Source organism: Dipodomys merriami, unplaced genomic scaffold, assembly GCF_024711535.1.
Source record: "Dipodomys merriami isolate MVZ:Mamm:240054 unplaced genomic scaffold, mDipMer1.0.p SCAF_3, whole genome shotgun sequence".
NCBI classification, from domain to species: Eukaryota; Metazoa; Chordata; class Mammalia; order Rodentia; family Heteromyidae; genus Dipodomys; species Dipodomys merriami.
The window spans coordinates 48502254-48513696 of record NW_027204492.1 but is presented as its reverse complement, the minus strand read 5'-3'; the positions used below and the strand labels follow the sequence as shown (position 1 = coordinate 48513696).

At 38.9% G+C, this 11443-nt stretch overlaps 1 pseudogene; it reads right to left on the bottom strand.

The window, feature by feature from the left end:
• Positions 1 to 2867: 2867 nt before the first annotated feature.
• LOC138839788 (heterochromatin protein 1-binding protein 3 pseudogene) lies at positions 2868 to 4488 on the bottom strand (annotated as a pseudogene).
• Between the last annotated feature and the right edge of the window lie 6955 nt (positions 4489 to 11443).

Genomic DNA, 11443 nt, shown 5'->3' with positions numbered 1-11443 from the left:
AATATGGGGACATTTTGAGCCCAGAGGGAGACACACTAAATGGAAAGAGGGTGTAATGAAGCAGTTACATGGGTGTCTATCAAGTCAAGATGGAGGCAGAGTGATTGCCAGCAAACCACCAGAGCACAGCAAGAGTCACGAAACAAATTCTCCCTGACTGGCCTCAGAAGCAATCAACACTGAAACACCAGAACGTTTTTGTTCAATTTTAAGTTAATTTATTTTAGTATCTTTAAGTAATTGTACAAAGAGGTTTCAATTCAACCAGTCACTTTATGTGTACAATGCATCTTGAACAATGTCATAATTTCCATTATTCCATCCCTTCACCCTCATCTACCTCAACCCCATCCATCCTCTCAAGTTACCTGGTTCCATTTTCATATATGTATTTTTTTTGTTTGGCAGCCTTTAAAATTTCATGTTGATTCATATTTTTCAAAATATATGTACAATAAAGAGGAAGATCTAAAACAGAAAAGATTGCCTTAACAGGTAACACAAATTCCAATGAACTCATGATGTGATCACACATGATTATGATCTAATTCAAGCCAATTTTCTCAAGTCCATTTCCCAGCTATACTTATGCTGCAAAAGGATCCCAGGAGAAAATGGAAGTGGAATGAATGTAAAACAAACACCTTTTTGCATCTGGCAGCACTCAAGGGGTCAGAAGATGTACACCAAAAAGTTTAAGACAATTAAAATGTCAAGTGCCACAAGGAAGATATATGACAACCAGAAATTGGGATTTCTCAAGTAGAAAGCTAGTGCTATTTAAGACAACTTCACAATACTGAAACAAACAGAAATAAAAAAGGGTTAGGTAGTAGGGCTTCATTTGCTTTTTCTAGTTTTTAAAAAAACTATTTCAAAAAGGAAGCCACTTGCTTAATATCAAATGTGCTCTGGAAAGGAGGGGAAACCCACAGATGAATCTGACATCTACTTTATGTTAGCAAATTGTGTTTCTTAACATTTCTACATTAGAAATGATGTAACTCTCCAACATTTCCTTTTAAGAAAAGCAGGAAGTGATAATTCATGCTCCAAATATTAAAAAAATGTATTTCAACATTTGAACAAGGAGACTTTATATGCCTTGATTTTTGGTAACATAGGTAACACCAGAAATCAGATTCAATATATTTGCATACTTTTCCATTGCTGTAAGTCAAGTGGCAGACATTGTGCTCACCTCTAAGGATTGCAGTGCTCTGGGCCTGTGGAAATACCGAGGAGCTGACCAAGGGGAAATTGGCTAAATACTACTGGGTTTACTGTTGAAGAGAAAGGGTTAGTGGAGTGCCTTTTAGATATAGGATTAGTTATTTTAGGTATACGTAAATTCTCTAGGAAGGCTTTTCAATTCAGTCAGTGCTAGTCTGCCTCCTCTATCACCTGACCAGTATCCTGTTTTTGATGCTTTCTACAAATATAAAAATATCTCTGCACTGTTTAGATAAAATTGGAAGGGGAAGAAAAGCCAAATCAAATCACTCAAAAAAAATAAAAAAGAGGGCTGGGAAGGTGGCTCCGTGGTAGAGCACTTGCCTTGCATGCCTGAGGCCCTGGGTTTGATTCCTCAGCACCACAAGCAAAAAGAAAAAAGGCCAGAAGTGGCGCTGTGGCTCAAGTGGTAGAGCGCTAGCCTTGAGCTGAAGAGCTGAGGGACAGCGCTCAGGCCCAGAGTTCAGGCCCCACGACCAGATCCCCCCCCCAAAAAAAACAAAAAAATAAAATAAAAAGAAAAAAACAGAATGAAGGTAGAAGGAGGGAGAGCAAAAAGGGTAGTACAAGTTCCATAGTTTGGAGGGGAGTCCAGGATTACTAAAGAAATTAAAGTGACTGAGAGAAGGGGCAGGGACCAGCAACAGTGCTCTAAAGCTAACAAATACCTAGATTGGTTTGTGTTTCCTCCTCACAAAATCCACATGGAAGGAAAAACTTAAATTTAAAAGCATTAAACTAAAACAAATGCGTGCTGACTCATAAAATATTTAGACTTTTGAATTTTATCATGATAACCTTTCTTCCTATACAATTTACTTTTTAAATATATTTTTATTGTAATGATACTGTACAAAGGGGTTACAGTTCATGAGTAAGGTAATGAGTACATTTCCTATTGAGCACTGTTACCCCCTCCTTTGTTTTTGCTCTATCATCCCTTCCCTCCCCAAATCCCAAACTTCTCCCTGCCCCAAAGTTTTAAAGTTCATTTTCAACATAGTGTCTTATATATCTCATTGTTACAAGGGGTCAAACTTTATCCTTATTTCTGCATTTTGTTGTTTCCCTTCCCCTCCCCAAATTAGAAAAATGTATACAGAAGATGAAGGCAACTGGAATCAGGTGAAAACAGAGGCTATACCATGGGGAAAGAACATACAAAAGAAACAAAAAAATTCATTTAGTACATTTTAAGTACATTAAAAACAACAAGTAAGGTAAAAAACGCTTGTGTTCCTATCTTGGGGTTCATTTCACTTAGCATGATCTTATATGGTCATATGTACATAGCTTTTAACCTTTTCTGCTTGTCCTAGACATATACTATATTGAAAATGAGGGAAACCATGGGACCTATGTTTCTTTGGGCCTGGCTTATTTCAGTTAATATAATTTTTCCAAGTCTTTCTTTCCATTTCTTAGCAAATGAGGCAGTGTCATTCTTCCTGATGGAGGCATAGAGTTCCATTGTGTGTGCGTATGTGTGTGTGTGTGTGTGTGTGTGTGTGTGTGTGTGTGTGTGTGTGTGTGTATCACACTTTCTTGATCCATTCATCTACTGAGGGGCATCTGGGTTGGTTCCATATCTTAGCTATGGTGAATAATGCTGCAATAAACATAGTTGTGACAATTCATATTTTTGTCTTGAAAGACTTCTTAATAGTGGATTTACCCATGTCAGGCAATTTCACCTTCTTATTTGTACTGGTTGCAGGCTTTTTGAGGAGCTACTACCACTGAGGGTGAGAGTCTCGCTTTGTTGACAGGAGGTTTGGCCTTAGGAGGGGCTTTCTTGTGTAGGGTTTTAGCTTTCCCCTGCTTGACACCTGGGACTTTAGGTGCAGGGTTGGATCCTCTCTTCTTCATGGATACAGTCTTCCCTGGGGACTTGGCCAGAATTTTCTTCTGCAACCTTCTCTTAGGTGGGGGCTGTTCATCCTCAGATTCTTCTTCTGATGACTAGTCTTCATCTTCATTCTAATCTTTAGAGTCATCTGGCTCTTCCTTTGGAAATAGACCTCTTGGGCTGGGGTAATAAATAAGGAAAGCAGAGCTGGAAGGTGCCACTGAATCCTTTACCAGAGATCTGCTCCATCCACCCATTCTTCTCACATTTATGCGGGGTTTTCTTCAGCAAATACATCTGATAGTTAGAATTGTTTCCTGGGTGGTTCTCCAAGATGTACTTCTTCAGAGCAGTGGTGGAGCAGGTCTTCGGCTCATTCATGGCAGCAATGGCAAACAAGATTGCATATTCCATCAGGCTTCCACCAAGCATGGGTTTCTCCCCTGATTTCTTCAGCTGGAATGTTCCCGAAGCACCTTTGCCAGTTATTTGCTCTACTGCTCTCTACAGGGCATTCTTCACCTCTAACCATAGGATAATACTGACACACGTATTTCCTGAAGAGACTGTAAGAAGCTTCTTTGGGTTCACAAAGGCAACTAAAGGCCAAGGGGAGCACATCCTCCAATTTTACTTGTGGTTCTGGATATACTGTAGAACTCTTCTTCTTTCTGTTTCTAGACTTCTGAGGTGTTTTTCTTAATTTCTGGACCACAACAAACTTCCCGATGCACCTTTTCCTTTTACCTGTTTGATGACTCCTCTACTTAATTCTCTTTTTGTATTTGCTTAAGGAGCTAGCCTCTTTTCTCTAGTTCCAAAGAAGGATATTTATGGATGATATATTTTCGAATAGCAGCCACTGATACACCACTCTTCTGGAAGCATGCCTTAATAGCCTCAGTTAAGATTGCATCCATTTTAGGACGTAGAAAAGAAACCCATTGTTCTTTTGTTTCTGGGCCCTGGCTAACTGCCTGGCAGAAAGGGTAGCCCAGGAAATATTTGTTTTGTTTTGTTTTTCACTTTCTTCTCCTTTTCTTTGGGCTGATCTTTCTCACACTTTTTCCTTTCCTCAGAAGACTTGTTTTCTTCCTTCTCTTCCTTATCAGGCTCCCCCTTGGGCTGTTTTGTCTCATTAAATGTAGCAGGTCTAGTTTCATTCTCTGGTTCTTCTACAGTGGAGACAGATTCCTCTGAACTGACGTCTTGGCTCTGGCTTGTCTTCCTCTCCTTCAACAAGCTTGCTTTTGGGTGGAGTCTCCTGTGTGGAATTCAGAGCCCCTCAAATTGGCATTGTGTTGTCTTGTACCTTCTAACTTGTCCACGTGAATCAGCTGAGCTCCTACTATAAGTGGGAGTGTCTTCGGATGGACGAGTTCACCTTGAGACGTATCAGTCGCCATTTAAAATAATTTCTAAGCCTGAATACAGATTACACACTCTGAAGCCTCTGCTGTTAACCACAAGGATTTTTCCTAATGGTTTCAGTGTGGTGAAGAGTCAACCTCGATGCTCCATGTCCTGACACCTAAGTCCCACATGACAAGTCTGCGCCTTTCCTGCTGCTACTCGTCACCACCGCAACCATCCTCCAGGCCCTGAAGCTGATGTATGTTGTTTTTATTATGTGTTTTAAGTGTACTTTTTAAAATTTTGCCAATGCAAAATAAATTAATTAAATTAAAAAAGAATACACCCAAATGTAAGCTATGGACTTTGAGTTTTTAAATGGTGTGATTTTTTTTGTCATTGTTCCTCAATGGAAACAAATGTTCTATCAGAAAAATTATGGGAACCTGGTAGTGGAGGAGTCCAGATGGGCTCCAGGTTACTGTGAACCTAAAACTGGGCCAAAAATGATAAAGTTCAAAATGCAAAACAAGCGACATGTACAAATACAAAGAGTGATGGTCATGATTCTTGGGCTTATTTTCATATTAGTGGTTAATAAATCAAACCTACTATTCATGGCACCATAGGCCGTCATTAACACAAATTATGTTATGTAGGTTAAAGGGTATTTTTAGAAACAGCAAAGGTCCACAACGCAACCTTGTATAACACTAGAACTTTGAGATAACAAGTTTCTATTTTGTTATATTTTTTATTGTTAGATACTGTGTAGAGGGGTTACAGTTACATGAGTGCATTTCTTATCCAACATTGTTAAGCCCTCCTTTGTTTTTCCCAGATTATTTTAAGCCATCCAGCTTTCAATACATTCTTATGGAAGCCCTAAGAAATTAGCACACAATAATTTCCTATGGGAGAAAAGTAACAAAATCTATGCAGCTTTTCTAACTTGAAAAGTTTATTTTTAACAATGATTTTCTCTCAATCTTTAAGGATAATGTTAATATTCAAATAATTTTTGGAAGAGAAAATTTCTTTGCCTATCACCCAATTAGCTGGGAGGTTAGGGAAAATGCTACTTTAAAAATGATGATGGTGGGGGAGGAGTTGGGAAGGGGAGAGGAAAGGGATGGTAGGGTATAAACAAAGGAGGGGGTAACAATGCTCCATAGGAAATGGACTCATTATCTTGCTCATGTAACTATAACCCCACTGTACAGTATCTTTACTATATATATATATATATATATATATATATATATTACTTGATTAGAAATTTCCTCATACACTTTTAAGAAAAAATTGCTTTAAATAAAACATAAGTAGAGCATAAACTCAATATAATGGACATGCATAACATCTAGAGTAACAATGACTTGTTCAGTTTTGTTAATGTGCACTCATTCAATAAGATACAATATTAGTTTCATTAAAATATTTTGTTTTACTCAAATGGATCAAAGACCTCGGAGTCAAAGCAGACACTCTGAAAACATTACAGGATGGAATAGGAGAAACCCTAGGTCTCCTTGGTGCAGGCCAAAATTTTCTGAATACAGACCCGGAAACACAACAAATCTAAGAAAGGTTGGACAAATGGGATTGCATGAAGTTGCAGAGCTTCTGCATGGCAAAGGACATAGCTAGCAAGATTAATAGAAAGCCTACGGATTGGGAGAAGATTTTCACTAGCCATATCTAAAATATACTTGGGACTCAAAGAATTAAATCCCCCAACAGCAAATCCTCAGAGAAACAACTGCCCAATAAATAAGTGGGCTAAAGACTTAAAGAGAAACTTCTCAGAAGAAGAAAGAAGGATGGCAAATAGACACATGAAGAAATGATCAACCTCCCTAGCCATAAAAGAAATGCAAATCAAAACAACATTAAGATACCACCTCACTCCAGTTAGAATGGCAAAAATCAAGAACTCTAATAACAACAGATGCTGGCGGGGATGTGGACAGAAGGGAACATTACTGCATTGTTGGTGGGAGTGTAAATTTGTTCAACCACTTTGGAGGAGTATGGTGGTTCCTCAAAAGACTCCACATAGAGCTCCCCTATGACCCAGCAATCCCACTATTGGGCATTTACCCAAATGTTTACAAACAAGACCACACTAAAGCTACCAGCACAACTATGTTTATTGCAGCATTATTTACTATAGCTAAGTTATGGAACCAACCCAGAAGCCCCTCAGTAGATGAATGGATCAAGAAAATGTGGTATATATACACAATGGAATTCTATGCCTCCATCAGAAAGAATGACATTGCCCCATTTGTTAGGAAATGGAAAGACTTGGAAAAAATTATATTAAGTGAAGTAAGCCAGGCCCAAAGAAACATAGGTCCCATGGTTTCCCTTATTTACAATAACTAGTATATGTATGAGTAGAGCAGAAAAGGTCAGATAAGGTGATGTTAGGAAAATGAACCCTAAGATATGTATTTAAATGTTTTTTTTCTTTCATCCTTTTTTTCTAATGCATTTATAAGATTATTTCTTTGTTGCTTTGTATGTCCCTCTCCCACAGTATAACCCCTGCTTTCACTATATTTGAGGTCGGTATAATTTGTGGAGGAGAAGGGGAAAAACAAGTCGTTTAAATAAAGATACAGGTGGACCCATTGCAACAATGAGAAGTACAAGTTGTCATGTCGAAAACAAACTTTACAACTTTGGTGGGGGGGGATTGGATGGGGGGAGCGAGGGGAGGCTGGGAAGGGATGTGAAGGGGAAACAAAGGAGGAGGCTACAATGCTTGCTAAGAAATGTACTCATTATCTTGCCCATTTAAGTGTAACCCCTCTGTACAGCATTTTCACAATAAAAAAAGAAAAAATATTTTTTAAAAAAATAAACATTTAAGTAACAAAGATCAAAGAAATAAATAATAAAGTTTGTTTTACTTATGCTTCCAATTTGAATATACGCACAAAAAATTTCATCCTCTACCTGCCCTTGCCAATGAAGACACAGTCAGAGGCTCAGGCAGGAAAGAAACTGTTTAATTTCTCTTTCTCTAGGTTGCTATCTTCAATCTGATTAAATAACAGAGATGGTTTCTCATGTAAAATTTCATACAAAATTATTTTGGACTGTGCAAATTCTTCCACTTTGTATGAAAATATAGCATTTGCATTTTGATAAAATGTTTTTAAAATCTGAGAATGCTATGAGAAAATGAAATTGCTGCAAGATTCCTGTTGCTTTCAGTGGGAGTTGCACAAACAGAATGATGTTCTAGCTAATTAGCACTCCTTCCTTGCTGTACCTTAGTTATGCCACTGTTAAGTTCTACTCAAGAAATTGAGCTTTCATCTAAGTCTCTGAAGAAACTAATGTTACATTTTGGTTATGCAAAATGTCAACTGGTAATATTAAATATGCAGAGAGACTTTAAAATATATTTCAGTGGGTGAAAATGTGTTTCCTTTGATGAAATCCTTGCTCTTTACATAAGACACAAAGCAAATGTGATTAACAATGTTTGTCTTAAGGGTACCATGGAAAATCACTTGGATATTAATTGAATCTTTTCTAGATTATTTATAATTTATGAAAAAGATGAAATATTTGAATGATAAGGTAACCAATTCTCACTTTTTACAGAAAATGGCAGCTTTCAGAATGATTATGTTTCCTTCTCCTCGAGACTGCTTCCTCTCAACTGCCAATTGCTGAAAGGAAAGATTTTGACTTCTGAAAATCTCGTACTTAGTCAAGCATTAAGGACAGGAATTAAAAGATATCATTTATTTTGAATTAAGGACCTGTTGGTCCAAACTTAAAAAGTAGCCGTCCTCATGAAGCACATAGAGTAAGAAGGATTCTACTAATTGGTGAGTCAAATATAAAAATTCTTTCCAAGTACTATTCTACCATTCTGCATAAGATATTCCCATCCTCTTATAAACAATGCCAGGAGAACAGAATGTTAATGTTCTCATGTATTTAGAATTAAAACTAATATTTCAAAATATAAACTTATAACCAAAAACTCCAAGGGCCCAGAGAGACTTACTCACAGCTATGTGCTGGTTTATAGAATTATATAACTAGAAGGAACATATTCCATGCTCTTACCCGAATGACTAAGCCTTACTAAAGCATTGCCTTAATTTCAAATTTATTTTTTCTTTCAACAAAAGGAAACCAAAAATCAAAGGTGAAAAAATGTTGATAGTTATATTGTATTGATATATTATCATTATATCAAGGTCAGAGTATGATTCAAGGTGATTAATTTCAGTATGTTCTTACAATAAAAGCATATTTAATCTCTCATGAGACTGTCCACATTCTAACATCTAATTTTATCATAAGGTCAACAGAAAGATGATCAGTTATAAAAATAGTATGTATTGTACAATTCATTTCTGTAACTTCTAAGATTAGAACAAAAAGAGAAATCTTTGCTTGAGTTAAAAATATCTGAATAAAGGTTAACTGATGTTTTTTGACACATATGATGATTTCTAAATAGGTTTGAATATTTTCCACATAGATTTTAATAACTTCTTACATACAATTAAAATAAGTATATTATCCAGATTAAACAGGCTTTACATAGTGTAAATACTGGACCTCTGGGTTTGCAAAATAAATGTGGAGCAAAAGAAAGCTTTTATTCATTGTTACATATAAACAATATTTGATATTTAAGTTCTAAGCATTACAGATGTAGATATAGATATAGATAAAGATATACAGCCAGTCGTAGGGCTTGAACTTGGGGCCTGGGCACTGTCCCTGAACTTCTTTTGCTCAAGGTTAGCACTCTCCCACTTGAGCCACAGAGCCATTTCCGGCTTTTCCTGTTAATGTAGTATTGAGGAATCAAACCCAGAGCTTCATGCATGCGGTGTAAGCACTCTACCACTAGGTCACATTCCTAGCCCCTATATTTTAGACAATATTAAATCAATATTCTGCACCTATTATTTACTCACTATTCACTTATACCTCTTTGATCTCACCAGGGGTTTTGACTCTCACTGATCATAAACGTTCATTATCCTATTCTATGAAGTGAGTTTTACACAATTATTCCATTTAGTATCTCATCCCTTTCTCCCTTTCACCCTTTCTTCTTAGGCAATCAGGATTTTGACAGGTGACCTTTATTTAATTTGTAAAAATCAGATGTTGGAAAGCTTAGTGGTAAAACATTGAATGCCTCATAGAATGAAAACAAAATTTGATTTTTTAAAAATTGGTTGTGAGGCTTGAACTCTTGTGCCAGGACACTGTCCCTCAGCTCTTCAGCTCAAGGCAAGTACTCTACCACTTGAGCCACAGTGCCACTTCCAGTTATCTGATGGTTTATTACAGATTAGAATCTCACAGACTTTCCTGCCCAGGCTGGCTTTGAATTGCGATCCTCAGACCTCAGCCTCCTGAGTAGCTAGGATTACAGGCTTGAGCCACCAGCCTGGCTTCGATTTTGTATGAGCATATATTTTGTACATTTCAGGTATTTTTTCAGCTTGCTGGTAGGTAACTAGTAAATATTAGCAGATATACTTAAATCATTTCATGACTACCTGTTGTGACCTATTCCTTTGTCAATTTATTCAGAAGTTAATGTTTAGCCATCTACTAAAACATTCATACAGCATGCATTGATCAAGGTATCAGCTGACTTCCTCTAGATAACATGACTAGGCAAAGCTGCTACATGAAAGACTTGCCCTTATAAATAGTTTCAAAGCCTTGTTGTTTTAGAATAAAAACAAATATCCTTCAAGATTTTATACGCTGGGTCTGTAGATCAAAAGTCAAATTCAAGAATGGATTATTATTTTTATTCATGACCCAGAGCTACTTGAGATCCTTTAACAAAAACTTGCCATCAACAACTTTAAAAGTGCATTCACCAGATCCATCCAAGCAGAGAGGCTCCATCCGGCCAAGCCACTTGGCTTCATGGTGGGAACCCAGAGCTACATGGGACATCCACAGAACACCAGAGCAGAAGAACTGCAAGAAACTGGTGCTGATCCGGAAAGCACAGAGACAAACCCCAGTGTTCAGAAATTGCACGGAGGCCTCTCCCCCACCCCTTAGCCAGAGGCCGGAGGCCCATCCCGAGGCATGACCCAAACAGTGAACAGCATCAACCGAGGCAGAGACAGAGGAGAAACCCCAGCACACAGAACCTGCATGGAGGCCCCTCCCCAACTCTTGGCCGGAGGCCCGAGGCCCATCCTGCGGCGCAGACCCGAACAGCATCAACTGAGGCAGAGACAGAAGAGAAACACACAGAGCCACCCCCCACCCAGCACAGCCCACAACCACTTCAATTGCACTCTAATTGCAATGGCAACTAACAACCTACAACACACAGAAACAACTAGCTCCAGGGTGAGTACCCCGCAGGGGACAGTGTATCCCTCAAGGAAGACCAGAGCTGGTGGGAATCCCCAGACCCTGACCCAGACCCCCTACCCCAACACCTGGACCACAGGACCCACTAAAACTGGAAACTGTTCGAGAGCTCCACCAGCCCATGGAGCACACTCAGCTGGCCAGGCTAGAGCAAGAGCGCCCCTGGAAGGGAGCTTAAATGCCCAAGCCAGAAACAACACCCCTGGGTCAAGACACCAAACAGTGGAAGAAATTTGAACTGTGTACTCCAGGCTGCGTAACCTAGGTGGGATACACAGCATCACAGGTCCAACTGGCGTGCCCCAGGCCTGGGGCTGGGACCAGGCCTCGGGATCCGGTGCCTGAGCAACACAACCAACTCCTCCCAACTGAAGTCACAAGCTGAGCATATGCCTCAGCAGAGGGGAGTAAAACAGGGAACTGCACCCCCTGGGAATCACGCCTGTGACAGCAAAGGCACGGGGGTTCAGGACAAGAGAAACCCAAACCCCACCAGAACCCGACCCATATATTCAAGGCTGGGAATTGGACAACACAGGCTGCCAACACCTGATAATAGTCAGGAGCTCAGGCTGGTAAGGAGGTTCAGCAGTAGAGTGTTTGTCT